Genomic DNA, 22,159 nt, shown 5'->3' on the forward strand with positions numbered 1-22,159 from the left:
GTTTGGAAATGGCTTAAATTCCCTGCTGAATTTTTCATGCCCATACACAATTTAGCCTTTATAAAAAATTCCCCTTCAATTATCTACTCTGCAGCTTCGGAAGAATTGCGACCGAGGCAAAGTCGCTCGAATCAGTACCGCCTTTGATTGCTTTTATTTATTTTTTATTTTTTGTTAAACTTGCCAAGTTTTGGAGGAAGCATCGCCGCTGGGATAGGCCCAGTGCAGCCACTCGTCCCCGGTCTGGCCTTTGGGCGATCGCAACTGCAATGCTTCGTACTCCGCTTGTCTTGTTGGCTTAAGCTCTGGGCTCCTTTTCCCCAGCTGGTACCGTCAAGGGGCACCCCAGCAGCTGGATTTTTCCATGGGATGCAAACAGCTCACCGATCCCTGTTTTCAACTTCTGGAAAAATCGAAACGAGCCACTTGAGACCGTGTTTTAATTCCTCCGCTTCCTCGGGTTTTGGAAGTCCCTTCTAACCTGCCTGCCTTCAAACGCTACGAACGTTGAAGCAGCCTCCGTGTTGGCTCTGTTCCCCCTTCCCCTCCAAACACACAGCCCAGCTCCAGCAAAGCGCCTGGTATTTGTCTTTCAACTTTGCAACCAAATCAAACTCCCTTTCACACGGTCAGATATAAAAGCTCCAACAAAAAGCAGCTTTATGAAGGGGAAGCTCCTCTCTTGGTGGTAGTTATTTCCTTCCATATTCGCCCCCTCCATCCTTCTCTCCCCTCGGCATTTTTTTTTTTTTTTTTTTAATAACGATTTGGGTCTACGCGATAATTTGCAAGAGAAATGTCAGCGTGCTCAGCAAAATAACTGTTCTGGGCTCCCGGTGCACATTTGCTCGGCTCTAGTGGTTTGCTGACATCCAAACGGAAACAAATGTGGGTCCCCACTCCATCTACAGCCGTCCGCGGAGAGACGGACTTGCTAATAGGTTCACTTGCCAGCGCTCCCAAAAGAACTGCGCTTGATGAATGGACGTTTCATCAGTAATCAAGAGGGAGCAGCTGGCAATAAGTCGTGATGGCAGAAGCAATGTCCTCCCGCCTACATATATTTTTGCAGGACTCGGTCATGCCGAGAAAGGAGAAAAGGTTGAATAATGACAGCAGATGCCTTCCCCGGCACAGAGGGCAGTGTCTTGCCCTCCGATCTGTCTGCAGCAGGAAATGAAGGGATGCCGCAGACGTGGAGTGTGTACGTGTGTACGGCACGGACCAAGCGAAGCGAGGCACTCGCATGTACGCAAGCATGCACTTCAGTCGAGTCGGCAAGCTCCATATCAATAAAACTTCAGCATCAACTTAAGAGCTCTCTTGCAAAAAGGCCCAAATTGCTCCACAAGGTGCATCAGGAGTTTGATTTCTCTTTTTTAGCCCTGTTTCTTGTGATCTTCCCCTGGTTTCCTGCAGATTCTGCTCATGCATATGCTGTAAAGGAAAGTGGGTAGTGCATGCAGGTTAAAAACAGCCATAGACCTACTGCTGTATATATTATAACTAAGCACACCTAGCTGATCATGAATAATGTGCCCTCCAGAAGAGCATACCCTACTAGCCAAACTGAGGAAAGATGGAGGGGTCAATAATCCTGAAAAATCCCCCCACAATTAGCAGGGGGTCTAAAGCTGAGCACCCGAAAATGAAGGCACCCCCAACATCAGAGACGGCTTTAATAACGGAGTCCACAACACTCGTCCCGTAGAGCGGCTGGAAGTTTTCAGCCTACTCTCCCCCTCTCCGCAGCGATCGAGAGAATGAAATTTTACAGGATACCTAATTTTAAACTGAAAAGTTTAAATCTTGCATCTTAGCTTTTGAGCAAAGACCAGATGGCAAGTCTATCATTAGAAATGCCAAAGGGAGAATACGCTCAAAGTTTGCTCCATGATGGAAAGGTCGTTTCTAGTCATCCTTGTTTGTAATGTTCTCAGAAGCACTCGAGCTTTTGTAATGAGGTAGCTGCGTTTTTGGTTTATCGGTCTCATTTCTCCTCTAGAGGCAGAAGGAAGGAAAGAAAAGAGAAGGAAAAAGAGGGGGGCGGAAAAAGAGAGAGAGGAAAGAGGGACGAGAAAGAAAAGAAACGGGGAGCTGCCTTTTTTCCCCTCCCAGAACAGAGGAGCAGTGCAACTGCTCAAAGTTTCCATGAATGATGGTCTGGATGATAAGAAATGTTAAAGGTGATCTGTCGATTCAACCCACAGCTGCTCACTTGCAGCCTCATGGAGAGATGGATGGCATGCTCTCCGCAACAGGCAACGTGCCCAAGAAGTCGGAGAAGCTGCACCGGGTTCAGAACCTATAAATCACCAATGAAGAACAACCTCAAAGTCATAAGGAAGGGCTCCAGCACCAAGAACTGGGGTTGCCAAACGTGTTGGACAGGTCTTAAATAACATCCCTGCTCCCTAGCGTAGAAAAGGCTGCATGGATGTGCCAGCTGGCTCCGTTATACCCAGCCAAGCTATCCTACCCTTTCTATCCTTGGACAGATGAGACCAGAGGTGCATCTTTCCTAGAACTCAACTCAAGATAAGAGTGAGCTACATAACTGGAGGTAAAAGCTTAATGAAGTCATCGGGGGTGTTGGCTGTAGCCGTGTTGGTCTATTGGCAGACCAGCTTCTTTGGGTAGATGTGATATTTTATATCCGACCAACTAAATAGTTGGGGAAATTATTCTTTGCAAGCTTTCGGCACAAGCACTCGTCTGCAGGCAGACTCATCAGCAGACTCTCACCTGAAGACGGATATTTGTGCCCAAAAGTTTGCAAAGAACTTTTTTTCCAACTATTTAGTTGGCCAAATAAAAGATATCACATTCACACAAAGAACCTTGTCTGCCTAACAAAGTCATGGCAGTTTATAGCATGCGCAGAAGTGACCAGGTTGAGTCAAAGACCACGGGAAGTTTCTGGGCAGTTCAACTCAACCTGCTCATTCCTGAGAAAACTATACCCCGGTCGTCCCTGGACATCCGAGTAAATCAAGCCAGCAACACACAGCTTTCCCTAGCCACAACAAGGCCGTGGCTTATGCTTCTTCCAAAACCTAATGGGAAACACAGAATCAAAGAAAAGATGGGTTTTCTCCGTTAAAAACAAAACAAAACACCAAAAAACTTGGAAATATGACCCCCCCAAAAATTGTAACTGTATTTTTTTTTTCAATGTGTTAGTTGGTCCAATAAAAGGTATCATCTCTGAACCAAGAGTTCAAGGGTTTTGCACCACAAAAAAATGGCACCTTCACAGTCCTGCTGTGCCCCGGGAGGCATGTTATTCATTCCAAGGAAAATCTGCCTTCAGTCGAAAAGCATTTTCTCTTCACGGCCTTTTGCTTCTCCTTCGCCGTGCAGGGCCAGGGCCGAGAAAAGCGATCTGAATTCTGCTCCCCCCTGCATTACCGAAGGGAAGTGTTTGCAGGTTCCAGTCCGTTGCACCCATGCAAATCTCGTCGCAGGCAGGGGTCATTGAGGGCCTCGTTTCAAGGCAGCGGCATTGCACAGGTGTCCCAGTGAGACCTGACTTATTACAATGTGCAATGGGGAAGGGTGAGAGTGGGAAATGACACAGCACCCCGGTGAATGTGCAGGGTGAGCAGCCAGAAATTACTGTATTGTTTCTGACTTGCAAGCGCCGAACACCCCCGGGACAGCCGACCGCCGGAAACCCCACTTTTTGCTCTAGAGTTATGGTTCGGCACAGAGCCCCGCACCGCTCGCAGGGGAAACCCGGGAGAAATCCTACACACCTGGAGCCCTCTCCTGCCTCTCAGGAGGGTCCTGAATTGCCTCCACTCCACTGCACCTGCTCCTCCGTGGAGAAAAGCTAATGCCTTCCAAAGAGACGAAGGATTTTTGGCAATTAAAAGCTTACGTATTATAAAAGGGGCAGATGCAGTGGCATGGACATACCCCCCTTTCAGTTGAGGATGCTGTGAGAGCAGCCAAGGACTTCTTTTAAGTCCCTGGATAGGGTTATTATATCCTCCTGACCCCCACGGTCAGCAGCACATCCCTCCCCCTTCGTCTGGCTGCCGTGGTGGTGGGGGGAGACTCCACAGCGGCTCCTGCCCGCTGCATCCAGGCTCGGCTGGGGACAGTGGTGGCAGCGGGACGGCTCCTCCCTGCCCAGTCCCCTACAACACCTTTCTGGTTCTCCAAGCCTATCCACCCGGTCACAGCATCAGTACAACTAAACCCACACTGCTATGGTTATGGCTGCTTTGTTCGCTGACCCAAATTCCCAGCACCACTGAAAAGGTGCAATAAAAGGTGGATTCCCGAGCCCACGGTTGAGCTGGCAACACGACCTTTGGGACGTAAATGAAACACGTCTGGTCTGGAACTAGGAGGGAATAACCGTGGAGCCGCGCGATGCCATTTTGGCAGAGTCGCATTTGTGAGGACCGTTGCACTTTCAAAAGAAGAAATCTGACATTTAGGCTTTGCTTTTGCAAACGGCTCGACCTCTGCTTCTGGACCGGCGCAACTCAGAGCACCGGCGTGTTTCAATACGGGGCTGTGCCCACGCGACGTGAAAACGGCTCCTCCTAAAACAGCCTCCTCGCATGGGATCCTTCCTGCCAACCCTAAAAGACCTGTGCAGCACATATGGCCCATATACACAAAGAGATTAGCCACCCCTCATCTCTGCAGGGCGCCAAATGAACCTGCCAGATGTTGGCCTCTGGTAACCGTTGGGCTCAAAGGTTATCACTTGACCACATGGTATGTACTTGCCTAAAATACAGAAAGAAGCAATCCCCACAGAGGCAAGAGGGATAGTTTCCAAAGGCATGGGTTGGAAGTGGGAAGCAGTACAGAAGGCTTGCATTAACCCCCAAGGAAACAAAAGGCTCATGGTCCACGCCGGTGAGAAACTGCAGCTGTGCGCTGAGAGAAGTCCAAGGTGAATCTACTGCGCCCTGCCTTTGTGATACAGCAGCCTTGTACTACACCAGCAGGGTGGAAACACCATTCCCACAGCAATTGTTAAGAAAAGTTTTGGTCACGGTCAAAAGAGCAGAGTTGTGACCATGCATCATAACCCCTGCTTTGGAACAACGCTTTGGTTTAATATTTCCATTCTGGCCCACAAGAATTGCTTACCTGCCCAGCGAAAGGTTTGAAATATAAAAGGTGTCAGGCTCAGCCGAGCCCGTCATTTCTCAGAATGTCTTTAAGGTTCATTTCCCGCTGAGGGACACGAACAGCTCCAATGAAGCCTGGGGAAATAAAGCACCAGCGGAGAATCCCTTGCTCAAAACCTTCAGCGCTGCCCTTTTGTTTTTTTAATGCAACTTATGGGATGAATTAACCCTAATGAAGATAATGGAGTGTGTGGGTTTAGGATTGGTGCAAGCTTGGACGGGCAAGCTTTAAAGCATGCTAGTGGGGGAGGATGGAGGGATCTGCCACATTGGGAGCGTGCATCAGGGGATCCAATGCAGCTGTTTCATCTGCCGGCTCCTATCCTGAATGAAGTGGGATCAAGTACCGTGGTGGACTGCAAAAGAGAGGGGGGCAGACTGGGCAGCTACACTGGATTAGCTGGCATGTGGTACGTCTACCCATGCCCCGATGGTCTTGCAGCTGTACAGATGTGGAGGGAGGACTTGCACACCGCAGCGCGGACTGCCACTGGGTTTGGCCCTTTGCTTACCCTGCACCACCGTGCTTTCTTTGCACACAAAAACGCCGCATCTCAGCTTTCAGTGCCATCGCCCTCTCATTGCCTCCACAGCTAACACAGCCAAGAGCAAGGGAGTTAAATCTAGGCTTTTTATGGCAGACAAGCTTCTTTGGGCAGATCTGATATCTTTTATTAGACCAACTCAAATAGTTGGAAAAATTCCTCTTTGCAAGCTTTTGGGTGTAAATACCCTTCGTCGGGCTGAGGATGCACTCTTCCTGGATGGAAACTTTTTCATGCTTTTTTCCTGGACAGAAACCTTTCCTGAATTCCTCTGCATTTCTACCTGTGCTAATGCCATAAGGAGAGCAGTTTTACACAGGTGTCCCAGAGGGTAAAACTAAAAGGAGAAGAAGTTACAGCCACATCACTGTGGGGCTCAGCGGGAGATTACAGACAAACAGGAAAGGCTTTCCAAACCCGAGTTAAGATGTCAGGGTTAGCAATCAGTTGGAAAAAAAAACCCCCAAATCTCATTAACTTGTAAACTGGGGGGCAGCAGATGCAGAGTCCCCAAGGGGAAACCATGGGACCCCACAATGCCATTTTACAGTCCTTTTTTCACAACCCAGCCGGCGCTTCAGCTCTCTCCATCCCCAGCACATTCATCTCCAACACAACAGGAAGGTACAACTTGAGCAACAGGAGCTGGGTTTTCGAGAAGAGGCTTCATTTTATTGCAGGTTTTTTTTTTTCAAGCCAACATCGAATGAACCGTTTTTGCAGAAGTTGTACATTCCGCGTAGCTGCCTGCTTGGCAATATTGAGGAAGTTCATGGTGTTTGACTTCCCAAACTGAGTCACCACCGTAAGACCCCGGGGCAATATTTATAGCGCCAGGGGAAAATTTCCAGGAAACATTGCTTACTGGCACACACAAAAATAGCAAAGGAAACTCTTCAATTACTGAACTTTAGGGAAGAAAAAAAAAAAGTCTTTCTTCTTCATGACCAGGCAACAAAGAAACCGCCCCGGTGCCTCGCTGAGAGGGGGGTTACAATTAGCATTGTTCCTTAATGCAGTTTACTCCCTGACCACAATAGACACCACTCCTAAGCTATTCATTCGGCGCAGCTGCAAGATGTTTCTCACTGATTATTTCCAGGATAAGGTGCTGAGGTCAGTCTGGTCTCAGAAAACTACCAGTTCTTTCCCAGTGGAGGTCTATAGTGTTAGCAAAGGTGAAAGTGCAGCTCATGGAGCCTGGGTGCGCTGCTCAGCGCAGACTAGTCCCTTGACTATATATTCAGTGAATAAGTATACTGGTTCAGCCTCCACGGAGCCCCGCGATGCTGCAATTGTACCCTGGCCTTTTGCACCCGTAGTCTAAAGCGATCGCAGGTACGCCTGCCGAGGCTGCGGTCATGCCATTGTGCACTGACTGCGCATACGAACAGGTGGCTGAAGCTTTTTGGGCATTTTGCTGCCTCCACACAATATGGGATCTCATTTTAGGAGGCCGTTCCCGTTCACTCCACCAGCCAGGAGATGCTCCCCGAGAGCCGCGGTCTGATCTCAGGCGTGGGGGGTACAGATCTGGAGCCATCCCAGAGGTTGTTCTGGTATTCGACAAACAGAAAGTAGACTTCAGTTTGCACATATTCAAACCGAGCAGATTAACTCTCCTAGAAACCACCTCTTCTCTCGAAGTGCTGTCATCTCTCCATCAGAGACAGAGGTCAGTCACATGCATTACTGATAAAAGTCCTCACACAGGCTTCAGAGTTTACTATCTTGCTGTGTGTGACACGGATCCTTTATTTTACAAGAATGACTGCTAGGGGTGATATCTCTTATAGGTTACTATTTCTACTAAACCTATATATTCAGAGCCCCTACTATATAGTTTTTCCAATAAAAGATATTAACCCCCCCCAAAATCCTGACTGCTCACGTCTTCCCTGGACCACCGCAGCTCCAGCATCGTTCCAACATACAAGAATGATTGCTAGGGGTGATATCTTCTACTGGGCCAACCTTATAGGTTACTATTTCTACTAAACCTATATATTCAGAGCCCCTACTATATAGTTTTTCCAATAAAAGATATTAACCCCCCCCAAAATCCTGACTGCTCACGTCTTTCCTGGACCATCACAGCTCCAGCATCGTTCCAACATACAAGAATGATTGCTAGGGGTGATATCTTCTACTGGGCCAACCTTATAGGTTACTATTTCTACTAAACCTATATATTCAGAGCCCCTACTATATAGTTTTTCCAATAAAAGATATTAACCCCCCCCAAAATCCTGACTGCTCACGTCTTCCCTGGACCACCGCAGCTCCAGCATCGTTCCAACATACAAGAATGATTGCTAGGGGTGATATCTTCTACTGGGCCAACCTTATAGGTTACTATTTCTACTAAACCTATATATTCAGATCCTCTACTATACAGTTCTTCCAATAAAAGATATTAAACCCCCCCCAAATCCTGACTGCTCACGTCTTTCCTGGACCATCACAGCTCCAGCATGGCTCCAACACTACCATGCCTATGACTGTCATTTCAAAATGCCATTTCATAATCTAATTTTCTGCAGAATACATTGAAAAAAAACCAAACAATACATGGGAGAAATGGGGCAGATTCCCCTTGGTGTTTTACAGTAGCAAAAATCCAAAGCAATTCCACTAGAGCCAGTTTCTTTGGGTGGGGGGTAGCATGGATTCAACACGAGCTGCAAAGTTACACACGGGAGCTGCTCGTGGCGTTGTCCGCCTGCAAGCATTTTGACCTCTGCTTTCTTCCCACAACACCCATTTCTGACCACCAGAAGTGTCTTCCATACCTGCAACAGCACCCAAGCCTCAAAAGAGTAGCTTACCCAAGTCAACCCCAGAAATCTTACTTTGACACACTACTTTTACCTAATGTCATGAAGAAATCATCAGCAACATTGGGCCAAAATCGCCAGCAAGCTCTAACCCAGAAAGCCTGACTCCAAATCTCCAACCAGCTCTAACCCAGAAAGCCCGACTCCAAATGCCCACAACCTGATTGTCAGAGGTGCCTAAAACCAAGAGGGTATTCAGAGCTGACACACCAGACAGATGCAACTCTTCCGAAGAGGCAAAGAAAGGGCGATAGTGGAGACATCTGCGTTCTCCAACTTGCCAATGGGCAAGTTCACGCTTGACTGGGAATGACCAGCCCTCAAAAGTTGAATATTCAACCATTGACTCAACCTCCTTATTCTCTCACCAGGGTGTCAATACACCCTGGGTGATTGGCAAGGCTGCGGGGACCCGATGGACTGAGCTGAGACCGAACAACCTCATTTCACCCAGGCCCCCCCAAAAGGGAGCCAGCTGATTTTGCAGCAGCTGACGGCTGACTTAGGGCATGTTCAGACCAGCGCCTTGCAGCTTTTCAAAGGCTCTCCCCATCCTGAGCACACCAGCTCCTGCCAGGCATCTTCAAACATAAACTTGTACTTTCCTTTGCTTTAAAGCCCTTTTTTATTATTATTATTATTTCAGGGTCTTGCTGCTGCTTTTTCAGAGGCCAATTTTTTTTATTTTTTTTATTTAAGTTTACCGGGAAGAAGGCACAAAGCAAAAGTGTCTGATATCATTGGATTCCGCCTATAAGGAACTAACACATAAAAGAATGATGTCCCTGAGCACTTTCCAGCAGACTTTCAGAAAATTTCATCTTTCTACTTCCCCGGCTGGATAGTCTGTTTGAGTAATTTTCTCTTTCTCCTGGGGTTGGTTGCTAAGAGACGCACTATTACTTCTCTTTCTCTTATGACCCGATTACTGTGATCAGCAAAGACAGCGTGCAGACAACGCTCTGACACGGCTCCGACAAGTACGTCAGGCTCGTTACAAAATGATGGACTGCATTAGCGCGCCGCAGCCCCTGCGCTTGGAGGCGGTCTCCGCAGAGCCGGGCTGCACAATTGGGGGCATTTTACTTCCCCGTCCTCTGAAGTGTGTGTTCAAACAGTCGAAATCACAGGACTGAGAAAGGGGAAAGAATGGACTTTTGCCTCCCGTGTTTCATCCTCTCTCAACCAGAGCAGTGTTAATAGGTCCTTATCCTTTTCTGATCCTATCAGGCGGCTGTTATGACCCTTTTTTTTCCGCTCTCCTGCAAAAAAATGAAATAAAATAAAAATGTTTGCAAATATACGACAGACTCAAGGTCAATGTGCTTCCTCCAGCAATTGCACGGCCTACAATAAAGGTAGCACTTAGAGGATTTAGCAGAGCACTTGCTCCTGAAAGATGCTGGTCACCATGGCCCAGGCAGGGCGGCATCTAAACCAGCGAGTCTCAACCAGGGTGTCACGGCGCCTTGGGTCCTTGAGATCCCTTCAAGGGTGCCACCCGACACAATGCTGGCCCTGTCAGGTGTAAAAAACATGATTCACCAGATAAACCCTGAGGTTTCAAATAGAAATGCAGAGTGCTAAACACACTAGGACTCACTGTGGTCTTTCTGAGTTCTGAAAAAACTCCCCTATTATTTTCCTATGGTCAAAAAAGCAAGTGAAAACTAAGGTTGCATTTTCCGAGGGGGGTCTTGAGTCTATTCAGGGGCCCCTCAAGGCTATTCAGAGCCTGAAAAGGTTGAGAGCCACTCATTGAAGAGCATCTTTAATATCAGTATGGGACTGAGCACACAAAATCTGATGGCACTTCTCGCTTTCTTGAAGTTGAGCCTAACACTTAAGTACTTTGTTTAAGACTTTGGGGGACCGAGTTATATCTGAATAAGGAAAGGAGGCTTAAACTATGAGACTTGAGTAATGATGCCCCTTGAAAAGTTGGAAGGGGCTCAGATACCGTACCAAAAGTCCTTCCCTTTTCTCTCTCAAATGCATCTAAGATATGGCCCTGTGTTTGGTCAGCTGCATTACAACAGCATACGGGGCAGAAGGAAATCGGGAGGAGCTGATTTTGTAATATTATTGCAAAAAACTGCACCGATAGAATAAATCAGAATGGCTACACCAGTTTTAAAGACCCCGACTTTACACCAGCGGAGCATTTAACCCTATACTAAATCAAATACATCCCTGTCATTAAAGTATATGCACTTGACACCATTTCCTGCAAGCTTTACTTATGCTTCATCTTGTTGGATGGAAAGATTGAGGCAGCCCCGGTGCCTGCCTCTGCACTGCCCCTCACCCCACTTCTGCTCAGGTGTCTGCAACGTAAATTAGTTGCTTAACGAAGATGATCCTTGCAATGGTGATTGCAACGTAAATTAGTTGCTTAATGAAGATGAGCCTTGCAATGGTGACTGCAACGTAAATTAGTTGCTTAACGAAGATGATCCCTGCAATGGTGACTGCAACGTAAATTAGTTGCTTAACGAAGATGATCCTTGCAATGGTGGCGCGGAGATCTGGGCACATTTCTGGAGACCGGAGATCACCTTTAAAAGGATGGTCTCTTGCTCAGATCGCATTATCATCACAGGGCGAGGCGGGGAGGAGCTCAGGACGAGTATTATTGTTTCAGCGGTATTTGTACTGCAACATCCCACAAGCTGCCAGGCCATAAAAAGCACGGTGATTGCACTTAGCTCCTGGCTTTTTCTCCTCCTTCAGCTGTGCCGCAGGGAGTCCAAACAGCAGGATCCCCAATGCTCTCCACCGTATCAAGCCAATTTACACCCCTGATATATAACCATATGCAATCACAGAAAAGTAGGGCTGGCTGGGCCCTCCGGAGGTCACCAGCCCTGCCCAAACCAACCCAGACAAGTGCTCATCTAACCTGCACTTAAAAACTGCCGAGGATGACCATTGCACAAGGTCTAGCCGGGTCTTCAAAACCTCCAAGGATGGAGAGTCCACCACCTCTCTTGTACATGCACAAGGCAGCAATCAGTATGGTGCACCTGCCTGGAAAATGAAAACCTTAGCTTCCGCTAAAGGAAGAGCTTAGTTCACTACGGCCTACTAGACCATCTGATAATAACACTCAAGTCCCCTGCTAGTGCACAAGTGAACAGAGAAAATTCCAGTTTTGGGCAGCAAGGAATTTTCTGTCCCTGATATCCATCATTTTAAGCCAATCCAGCACATTTTGGTCCTCACCGAGCCTACTCCAGATGTAAACCCTGCCTTAGACAAAGCATCATTGAAGCCAGAGATGAAAAAGGCCAAGGCGGGTCCTACGGCTCTGCCCTCACCTCCCAGCCAGTTTAATGCTATTCCCCTCTACGGTCCATTTGGGACTTTTTCATTGCAGATCAATTTGAATGAGCTGCTCGCAAATAACTTTTTTGAGTTCCACAAAAATGTTCCTTTTTTTCCCCGTCCCCCAGGAAAAAAGCGTTGCTTTTTTTTTGATGGGGAAGTATGCTCAAAAAAAATCATAATCATAAAATCAGAGTATACAGGAGCTGAATAATTTTGAAAGAGGAAAACCCTGAAAGTTCGGCGAAACACTCTGAAAAATATAAATGATGTTTCTTCAGATATGGGCTTCAGCCATGCCCATCGGTGCGCCAGGTGGCAGGAGACCCATCTTCTCTCTAACTAGTCCCACAGCTGGGGAGTTTTTCCTGCCGTCAGGCTACACCTCTCTGTGCCGAATCAGACCTTGGGACTCTTAGTTATACCCCTTCCACTCACCTCTCCTCTCTCCAAGTGTTATCGCGCTCCCCAGATCCTTGCAGAGGGTTTTCCTACCATGCTCCACTCACTACTTACTATTCCAGATCCTGAACAGGGAACTGGGCAAACTGGTCCTCCACCCCACTGGGACCAGGGTGAAGTCCTGGACCCCAGAGACATCAGCTGCAAAACTCCCCTGTGGGGCGGGGGTTTTACCACCGATGCTAGTCAGGAGATCCACACTCACATGGTCCAAATTTCAGATTAAGCCTGGAAAAGGGAACTGGGCCTTTATGAGAAGGTGACTTTTCTCAGGGCCCTTCCCAGTCTGGAAGAAAGCATGCACCTGACTGACCACTTCCCACTGGTTATCAAAAGGTCGACTCCTGCTTCCACCCAGACCATCGTTCCAGCCGCCCTTACCCCCCGTATCAATTTTTTAAGTATTTGCATGCTTTCTCCCAAGCTCTCCCCCCTGCCAAGTCCCCAAAGCCACGCAGCATCACAGGGTCAAATGGGACCCAGAGGGTCCTGACTGGTCCTCCGGTCCGATCCCCTGCACGGATGCAGGACGGCTACTCCTAAATCAGCCCAGACCAATGCTTACCAAGCCTCTTCTCGAAAACCTCCAGCGAAGACAATTTCACGGCTCCTGTGCTCAGGCAATGCCACTGCCTCGCTGCTGTATGGTTGTGAGGTCTTTCCTGAGATCGCAGCAAAACCCACTCTGCTTCCTTTCCCGTTCCTCCATCAACCTCTGTCTTGTGCCTCATTTTATTTCTTCAATGATTATTTATTCATACTGCCCAGTGGCATGTCATGGTTTCCTTGTGCTCCCCCCCACATCTACCTGTATCTGTTACCTGTTGCTTCATATGTAGGCTTTGAGTTCCTGGGGCAAGGACCATTTTTCTATTGTGTCTGTACAGCACCTTGCATCCAGGGGTCCCTGGACCGTGACTAGGGACCACGGCAATAGCAGACAGGTGAATCCCAGCTCTGAAACCATGCCGTGGCCGGACGGGGCTTACCCAAGTGCATTGCTACAGGTGAATCTGCACTGCCCACTTAAAATCTGGCGCCTTTCCCAAGACCTTCCAGCCCGGATGCAAATGAAAAGAAGAGGGAAGCATCTGACAGCAATTCTCATTGATAAGAAATCAAGCTGGACTCCCGATGCGGTCCACCCGAGTCAGTGACCAAGCGTCGCGACAACCCACTCGTCCTTGGGATGAGCCATTTGCAAAAGCGCCCTGTACCCCGAGCCGTCTCCCCGGGGCACCTCCACCGACTGCACTTCGAAGGAGAATATTTCATGTCTTGTAGATGGAGTCCAAATTGCAATTGGGTATCCGGAGTAGCCGCTGCCAGAAAAGCCTGCTCTTTAGCCACAAGTACAGTTTTTGTGGCTTCGTGTGCTGCTCATTCATTCTTCTAACCTTTTATTAGACGAACCTATAATATAATCCAATAGACCAACCTATAATATAATCCAACAGACATTTATTGGTTGCTCTGACTTAGCAGCACTCTGTCTAGCACATAAAAAGCTTTAGGAAGGGAAGGGAAAAAAAAAATATATATATACACACACATATATATAATCCTTTGTTATAGCAGTGAGGTTTGCAAAGAGCAGAAGAGCTGCATAGAGTGAGCAAGGACAAAAAAATAAAAGAGATTTTACTCACGTGTTAATTGTCATATAACGATTATTATTTAACAGACCGGCATCTGGTGGAGGCTACGTTTTAGATTAAAATAAAAGGGACAAGTGCTGCCTCCTTGAATTAAAGCTATTTCAGCATTAATGTTACTCTCTCACTTTGTTCAGGCGCAGCAGCCTTTTTAAATACACGGAGAGCAAACATTATCTTTTAAAAGAAGGTTTAATATAGTCAATGACAGATGTTTGCAATTTGAGTTATAAAAAGATGGCTTCTTTCCATTCCAGTGTATGTCAGATATTTTTTTTTCTTCTCTCTTTCTTTCTTCTACCCAAACTATTGTGGTTCACAGCACAGGCCACTGCATAGATGAATCACTATTCAAAGCTTGAAATAATGAAGTGGAAAAATTAAATACAGCGTCTTGAAAGAACAGACAGACAGACATGGGGGAAAAAGAGAAAGAGAAAGAGAGAGAGGGAGGGAAGGAAGGAGAGAAAAAGCAGCCTGGAAAAAAAATTACCTGCCGAAGACTATAACACTGGCTTTATTAACCAAACACAGAAAAGTGTGACTCCATTCACCAAAATGAAAAACAAGGCTAGGTATCACTTCAAGTAAGCTCCCAAGCAGGTAGCGATATGTCCCGGGGTCTCAGAAAGTTCAATACGTGTAATTCTAGCAAAACGTAGTTAAAATCATTAATAAAGAATGGCTGCTTGACTTGACATTTGGTGAACTACAGATAAGTATATTGGTTCAGCAATCGTTTTTATGCACCTGTTTTATGTCTCCTCTTCCCTGATACCATTATCAGGGTGATATTTCAAAGAACATGCTCACCCTGAAAGCAAAGCCAAAGGCTGGAGCCCTACCTTCCACATTTACGATCATCTTGAAAGCAAAGCCAAGAGCTGTAGACCTATGTGTTCCTCTATAACGACGAACCAGATTCAGATATCATTACTCACGCTAATTAATAACACCTGATTCTGGAATGACCACAATTAAATCAGTGGGACACAACTCCTAGAGTTAGGTTGTTACCCCTGGGAGCCGCAGTCGTGACTTAAAACCCCGCTGCATTACGGAGGCGGGCTAGGAAGAGATAAGGAGAGACAACTGGCTAGCAGGCGAGAAAAGGGGTAAAGACCCCCCCCCAAAACGGGCTTCCAGGCTGCACGAGGCAGCTCCAGTTGCTAAGGGCCAGTTTCAACCCTTCGTTATGCAAGTACGAACGACCACTAATCTCCAACTGGTTTCATTTGGTTCCTAACCCATGGGGAAGAGGATGTCATTAGAGGGAAATCAATGGAGACTTCCGAACGACTGCTCAGAACTGGATCTGAACGGTCCCTTAATGAGGAACCCCCTGCCTTCCTGATTATTTCTGGCTATTTTTTTTTTATTATTATTATTTTAATACTCTAGTGCAGAAGGTGGCCAAAACCACCATAAAGGGAACTGGGGTTTCATTTTGTTGCTAATGTTACGGGCTTTATTTGGCAATAGCTCATGGAGGGCGCAGCTCCGACGACCGGATAAATCGCTTCCGTTGCATCTGCTCGGTTGCTTTCATTAAGAGAATTACGTAGAATAACAGGAGGGAGGGGAAAGATTTTTTTTTCTCTTTTTTAATATATATTGGTTTCCCAATATAATTCCTTTTCAAATGGCTTGCTTCAGAAAGGAAAGAGCTAATTTTGGGGTTTGCTTCAGCACAGCGACAATGACATTCGTTAGCAGGATGATGATTAGCAACAGCAGGAGCGGCAATATCTCACCATTCAGTGGCATTTTTCCAACCCCGTGAGCCTGCAATGCTTGACAGATCATAGGCCCAATTCTGAGAGCTACGTGGACCGTGCCTGGAAATGGAAGGGGACAAGGGTTTTTTTTTGCAGAAAACAGACCTGTCGCTTCCACCTCTAAAATGCTGGGAGACGCAATCCGCGTCTCAGCAGCCGATGACACCGTGCTAACCATCTGGGACAAGAAGTGACCGAAGCTCCTGGGAATTATAGGTTGACAGCATGACTTTATGGTGTGGGATATAGGGCTCTTGGTCGACCTCCTATTTCTATAGGACCTATTTCCATAGGACCTCCTATTTCTCTCCTGCATGAAAGAACTCCTCCAGGAGCCAAGGCTCCCCTTGGCCACCCCGCCGTGCAGACCCACAGGGAGGAAGGGGATGTACAGGAGCACAAATACCACCCTGAAGGTCTCTGCCCCACATCAACAGCAGTCCCGAACGCCGCCTGGCCTCTGGGAGCTGAGAGATGCTCCCATTCCTAGAGCATATTCCCCCCGGCTTCACATCCGAGACCCGGATCCCAACAGCTGCTCTTGTACATGAGTGTCACGAAGCATCTTTGGAGACAAGTAAAAATAATAATAATAATAATAATAATAAAAAATCAGGCTGATGGTTCACGTGCTGGGATCCAAGGCAGTGTCTGCTCACTAGCGGCCGCTGCGCAGGAGACCGTGAGCAACAAGACTGGCAAGCATCGTCGCTCCAAGACCCGCATCAGCAGGGATGGAGGTGACCCAAGGTGGTACCCCACATCCGCACCCCTGCTCGCTTGGTTCTCCTCCCACGTCCCAAATCTACACTCCAGAATGAGGATTTAAAACCGGCATGCACACGCTCTTTCTTTGCTTGCCAAACCCGAGCCCCGCCCCGCCGAAAAGGTAGCGAAAAGGAAGAAAAAAGCATCTGCTTCAGTTCTCATCTGCTCATTTAGTTGCTATTATTAAACCCCCATGTTAACTGCTCCTGCTTTTGCTGGCATTGTATTTGCCAAGGGTGCCAGGTACAAGGAAAAGACATCAGCAGTGGTAATTACGACATCTCCAGCGAAGCTGAGCCATGAGCTAAGGTGCCTCATTTTGCAAAGTGCCTCCAAGAGAGGAAGAAAAAAAAAGGCAATGGATCCTAAACCAGGGGAGTTTAAATGGGGAGTACATCTCTCAACCTCCGGATAGTATGAAACCTGGAGGGCAGGAAAGTGCTCTGCTCTTCCGCGCCCTTTTGTGGTTGCAGAAGTGGCCTTTCATGTGCCTTCTGCCTTGGTTTCACCCGAGGGTCCACCTGGGTCTCCACCACTCAAGCCGTATCCCCTGCTGAGGATCTCACTAGGCACCAAACAGCCCCATAGGAACACAAGAAAGGACTTTTCCAGGTCCTCCCCTGCAGCAGGGAGGCATGCTCCCTTGGAAGCTATGTGCTCCACATCTGGGCCCTCCACCCACAAGACCCTCTCTGCTGGCCAGATGTGGACCCTTCACAGCAGCCCCATGGAGGGAAGGGGCAGGGGGTCAGATAAGCTCAGTTGCATTTATCCGATCCGAGGGGTCCATACCCACAGCTGCAGGCATCCCCACCTTTGCCACCCTCCTGCTAATGGTGGTCTCTTCTGCAGTCTATGCAGAGAGCCCGTGCCCAGCTGCTTTCCCTCCGTGGAGGACTCTCCTACCCCCCCTACCCTCCGAGCTGGTAGCACTCCCATCAGCACCAGGTGCTCATTAGCAGCTTGAAAACCACATTACAATGCTTAATTATTTACAAGTGAACTGGGATGCATCAATCCCTTTACAGAAGGGGTAGACTGGGGGCAGATTAGCCTCCAAGTGACCAGCCAGCACGCGCCAGGGAGAGCAGCCCATTAGGTGGTTATGTGCCTTCCCTCCCGGACACCACGGAGGCACTGCGCAGACGCACCGCTGGAGCCCGAGGGCTCGGCCCAATTCACATTCATGCAGCTCTGCCAACAGTCAGGGTTGTATTGCCGTGTCTCACAATACTGGGCCTTTCTTCCTGAAAGCTGTAGAAGCTGGAGTCATGGTACTGAAGTTTGTTCTCCTCAATAAAAGTTTCTCGGTTTTGTTTGAACCCAAAAAGCTACAGGGTCAGGAACACATGCAGACACCAAACAACGTAATACTTAAATTTACATTCATTTTAAGCCCATTTTAGGGCTTGGGGAGATTTCTGAGGGTGGGAATACCTGAGGTCAGCACATGTATAAAGGGCCTGACCTTTGCAATTATGGAGACGTATTTGCAAAGGCGTTCCTGCTCGTCCCGTGAGATGCAGGAATGTATGTACGCCATCGGTCTCCGGAGAGCAGCATAATACCATGGGAGTTGCTTCTGCTCTCCACAGGGTATGCAAGGCGAGAATCAGGATTCAAATGACCAAAAGGGTGTCACACGTTCACTTGCACAGGTTGCAAGCCATGGGCATGTTACTAAAGTTAGTACATGTTAAATACAGGTAGTAAAACATGAGTAGATATATGTTCCAGCAGTTTTACATGGGTTAGATGCCCTTGTGGCATTGCAAAATTATTTCCTTTCAGGAGAGGACCATCTCCTAACATCTTCTAATTTTAATCCTTTACAACATCCCCATGATTTGCAAACCCTGCAAGGGAACACGTGACACCACCCATCACAACCCATTTGTCCCAGGGACCACCCGCAGATTGAGATACACTAGTGCAAACACACTAGAAGCTGGCCAACACAGTAGGAAAGCAAGTAAGGTCCCTACGTATGGCTTCTAGGAGGATTTTATTTTTTCTTTTAGGTACATGTCTCTGGTTCAGATATACCCGAGACCCGGTAGTGCAGGTATGTGACAGATCCCTGCAATGCAGGTGACTTCAGCTACTGGATTTCCCCTCCAACCCTCATCACGCCGCCTAGTGCAAACCAATGGCCTTCTGCGCGGTCCTGTAACCCGCCAAGGAGACAAAGCGCTGCACAGCCAAAGGACAAAAGACACACTCGGAAGGGAAAAGAAGTGGCAGCAAGGGAGCAGTTACCAAGAAATCATAGATCATAGAAAATACAGGTTGGGAGGGACGTCAGGAGGTCACATCTAGTCCAACTCCCTGCTCCAAGCAGGACCAGCCCCGACTACATCATCCCAGCCAAGGCTTTGACTTCAAACCCTCCAAGGATGGAGACTGCACCACCTCTGGGTAACCTAAGGGGCACTCAGCTGGGCAGTGACGGAGCGAGGAGAAATAATCACCGAAGAAAACCTGAAGATCACAGAGCCTTGCTGTTAATTTCCAGCAATGAAAAGCGTACTGAGTTTTCATCGTCGCATGCTAAGCAGCCCGAAGAAAAAAGGGATGTGGGGATAACGCACTACCGATGAGAACGTGACATGAAGGGGTGCTCTCTGTCCATGCTCCCAGCTTTTATAACAGGAATCCTCCACCGAGAAACCCCCCGAGCTAGGAGTAGACCAGTTCCCACACCTGCTCTGAGAAACGAAACCCAGCAGAACAACTGCCAGGTGTCTGTGGAGGGAGACGGCTGCCCAGAAGGCATTGAAATGAAGCGGTGCCATCTTCCAAAGGGTTTCTCTGTGCAAGGTGCTGGCTCCCTTTGGAAAACCGTGTTGCAATAAGGAGCTAAGCACTGCGGAAAAGCAGACCCCGGTTGCGACTGCTGTGGCCCTTCGCCATCCCTCATCGAACCGGTCCCGCTGAACAAACTCGTTCGGTGGAAAACAACGCAGAAGAAGCCCACGTACCAAACAGCAGCCCGGGGTGGAAGGAAACACTCGCGCGTACACAGCCTACAGACGCACACATCTTAACTGCTTCCAATCAAATTACAGTGATATTTCGAAAACCACTGGCAGCTTCTATTTTTTTCCCTTTTAAATCCTTCAAATATTTCTTTTTTTTTTTTTTTTAAAGCTTTTTTCTGCTTGATATCTTGTAAGAGCTTTCCCTGCACACCCAGGGCTTTTGACTTGGGAAGGAAAGAAAGGTAGGTTGGAGAGGGGAGGACACATGTGCAAGTCACAGCAAAACCTGGGATGCCACGGACCAGATCCTGGGCATGGAGCCGTGTCGGCCGGCCGGAAGGGCTGGACATTTGGTGGCCGCAGTGTTGATTGCTGTGGTTCTTGAAACCGCAGCAGCCAAAGCTGCTCCTGCCACCAAATTGCAGGCTTCACAAGCAACCCTACAGGCCAGACGACCCGGCTCCATCATCCGGATCTGGCCTGTGGACTGTCCCCATGCCCTGGATCTGGCCCACAGGGCCAGATGAGTTTGCCCCCGCACTTGAAAGCAGCACCCGTATGCAGGATGAGCAGGTCCGAGATGCAACTGGGAGGCAACCTGGGGCCACGCCGCCGGCAGGACTACCCCTCTTACTCCCACACTAAGGGCTGTGACCCCAAACAGGCTCACGGCACTTAATGAGCAGGACTACGCACCTCACAGAGAGTCAGTGCGAAGTGCTGGCACTCGGACGAGCGAGCCCAAAAACGGGGTGGCTGCAGAAGACAGATCTGGGCCCTGCTGTTCGAACCTTGCACCTGAACTCTGCATTGTGCCACGGGGAAATGCAGCGTGAGCCTCCAAGGGAGACACGGTTTAGGCCCCTGATTTGGGAGGCCAAACTCCTGTGGATGCTGCTCCCCAAACGATACAGAAGGAACAGTCCGGAGCAAGCACGGAAAACAGCATTTCCTGCCATCCCGGAAAAAACTCCCTGATACCGTCTCCTTCTAGTGCTCGACTGACTTCCACAGCATGGATCAGGCAGGAAAGGTTTGTGGGCCCCGATACAGCCAGATTCGGGGCCCCCGATACAGCCAGAACTATACTGGGTCCTCTTTCTGCCAGTCTGAGTACCTCCCCTTTTGCATCGAAGCAGTGATTTGCAACCAGAGTGCCCCGGGATCCTTACAAGGGTGCCACGCTACATCGGCAGGAGGTGTGCAAACACCGTTCGCAAGATAAACCCAGCGATTTCAACCAGGAATGCATAGCTGTGGGTTTTTTGCAATAGGAAAAATAAATGCTCTATTATTTTTTCTGTAGGCAAACAAAGTGAAAACTAAACACTGCCATTTTCCTTCAAGTCTACCAGGGGTGCCTTGAGTCTAAGACTGAGAGCCATTGCATTAGACAAATAACTGCTCAGTGAGCTCCTAGCAAAGCTTAAGAAAATAAAGTAAATTTGAGTTTGAGGATGGGGGACGGGGTGTTGAAATAATCAGAGGACACACAGCAGCCGCGGCTCCCACGGTCCCCATTCCTCAGCTAGCACGAAGGGAGGCCCGCGGGAGACGGAAAGAAAAATCCAGGCAGGATGACTAGGCGGCTGGTTTGCACGGGGACCCATCGACACTTGCAATGGTCTCCCAGGCTCCATTGTCGAAACAAAAGAACAACAGCGGTCACCGAAGAAACAATTAGAAAGCATCAAGGAGAAGATGGAGCAATAAAAAGGGAATGAAGCGTGATGGGCTAAATATTGTCCCCCCGTCTCTCCTGGATCCCAGCAGTCTAATGTTCTTATGTTTATATATGATTGGGCTAATGGGTTTGGACTGGCTGCTGACATGAACTAGCAGCAATACAGCGAGCCTCTGTGTCACCTTTTGAAAGTGGATTAGTTTAAGCTGCAGAGACGACCGTCAAATCGCTAAGCTGTTCCCTGAATAGGGGTCCCTGCCACCGCTCGCCGTTGAGACTTGCAAAGTGACCACGTGACCCCCCAAAGGCACAAAGTCAGGTAAGGCATGGGAGGAAAAAAATGGTCTCCTCCAATGTGCTGGGCACCCTGAACTTTTAAGTGCCTTCAAGGATGTATTATTCCATAGCAAACAGTGATGGAAAAATATTTCCAATCTGAGGTTTCGCTTTCCTGCACTAGAGCACCACGGTCCTCTTCCGGTCTGATTGAACGCGAGAGAACATTACTTCTTATGGACGCTATTTAAAGAAGGTTATATAAAGTGCCAGCGTGTTACAGACACGGGCTGAATTTTTTGGATACAAAACGCCCCGTTTTCTCACACACGGCACACTTTTTTTTTCTTTTAAAAACAGCTCCTGGAAATTACAATGAAAATCACAAGCAAGGAATTACGGTAAAAGCAGTTCCCGCTGCTAAAGCGCCTCCTGCGTGAAAGCAAAAGTAACTGCATGGGATCCACAGACAGCTTCCTAGCTGCTGCTACTCAGTTATATTACTGCACGGAAAGTCTGCCTCCTCCACTTTCAAAGAGGACGTGTGCATTTTATTGTGGGGGTGTATCGTATGCAAGACAATACGGTAATTACCGGATTAAAACTGCATGTTCTGAAATGTGTGTCAGTAAGGGAATGGGGGTCTAGACACGCTGAATTAATCCGGCAGGTGTTTGCAGAGCGGTT

The 22,159-nt window shown here is 48.2% G+C and overlaps 1 protein-coding gene across 27 annotated transcripts in view; it reads right to left on the reverse strand.

The window, feature by feature from the left end:
* LPP (LIM domain containing preferred translocation partner in lipoma) overlaps positions 1–22,159 on the reverse strand; it is a 432,466-nt gene that overhangs the window by 240,292 nt on the left and 170,015 nt on the right. The gene's annotated exons all lie outside the window — the stretch shown is intronic.

This window comes from Alligator sinensis, unplaced genomic scaffold (assembly GCF_000455745.1).
Source record: "Alligator sinensis unplaced genomic scaffold, ASM45574v1 scaffold301_1, whole genome shotgun sequence".
Lineage (NCBI taxonomy): Eukaryota > Metazoa > Chordata > Crocodylia > Alligatoridae > Alligator > Alligator sinensis.